Source organism: Aplysia californica, unplaced genomic scaffold (genome assembly GCF_000002075.1).
Source record: "Aplysia californica isolate F4 #8 unplaced genomic scaffold, AplCal3.0 scaffold00470, whole genome shotgun sequence".
Taxonomy (NCBI): domain Eukaryota; kingdom Metazoa; phylum Mollusca; class Gastropoda; order Aplysiida; family Aplysiidae; genus Aplysia; species Aplysia californica.
Genome location: NW_004797740.1, coordinates 89150 through 90490, shown reverse-complemented (window position 1 = coordinate 90490; position 1341 = coordinate 89150).

The following is a 1341-nucleotide window of genomic DNA, read 5'->3' as shown; positions in this document are numbered from 1 at the left end:
TAACTGTAAATATTACTATAATAAATTACTATATAACTATATATTTGTGTGCTCGCGACTGCAATAGGTCATTGCACAAGACACGTTAAACATTTGCGGGGGGCTCTCGTGGTCTAGAGGTTAAGGTGTTGGCCTCTCATTCAAAGGTCACAGGTTCGAATCCCGGTAACGACCGAAAAATTATTTTCTCTAAAATTGTCTCCTACTCCTAAGCTTTCACCTCCTTTCCTGCTCTCTAGCATTGTTCTGTCGTCTGCTTTCGTCTCCTCTTTTTGTCACTCACCCCCTCACATCCTTTGTCCCCACCTCTGAGCTTCTGACTCTTCCTGCTGTCTTTCCACTGCTACTCCTTGGCTCCTTACTGCTGTCTCTCAGTCACACCCTTGATCTTATTGTAGGAAAGATCTACTCCTAAATTTAGCCTTCTCGGACAAGGGCGAAAAATCTCGGAAGGCCTGTGTGCAAGTTGCGCACGTTAAAGATCTCTTGGTGGTCTCAAATCGATGAGAGTAGGCTTCGGCCGCCACCCAGGCAAAATTCAAAATTTCCTACCAACCGAAACAGTCTAATGTGTTCCGCGCGCTCTTATGACCTCATGCAGTTGCTAGCGCAGTGAAACACTTGCAACCCCCCTCCCCCCCAAAAAACCCCAAACATTTGCAGTCGGTAGGAAGAGCGGCGGTCGATTTTGGACCACTAAGGGATCTTTTACGCACGCAACTTGCACACGGGACCTCTGAAACTTTTCGCCCTTATCCGAGAAGGCGAGGTGTTAGATCTTACCTACCATAACATCAGGGGTGTGGCTGAAAAACTGCAGTAAGAAGGAGCCAAGGAGAAGAAGTAGAAAGGCTGCAGAAAGAGTCAGGAGCCAAGGGGAGGGGGGCAAAGGAGGTGAGGGGGTGGGGGCAGAAAGTGGAAACGAAAGCAGAAGACAGAATTTTGTTAGAGAGAGGAAAGGAGGTGAAAGGAATTAATTTTGGAGAAGAACATTTTCTGTCGCTTTCCGGATTCGAAACCGGGACCTATTGAGTGGGTACACCGTTCCCCTGTCCCTGTGGTTTTATGCACCCTGCATAATTTAGCCAAATTTGATCCTTTTTTTGGGCATAATTTCTGATTATTTTCTTTATCATTCTTTGTTTAAAATTAACAGAATCGCACAATTTCACATTTTTGGGCTCAGTTTGCATAATTTCAGAATTTTTCTTGCATAAAACGACGGGAACAGGTTACCTCTCGACCACGAGAGCCCCCAATATACTACATGTAATATATACGAGATGTACGTTAAACTCGGAGGCCCCGCCTCTTAAATAATCTAATAGTGTTGAAAGAGGT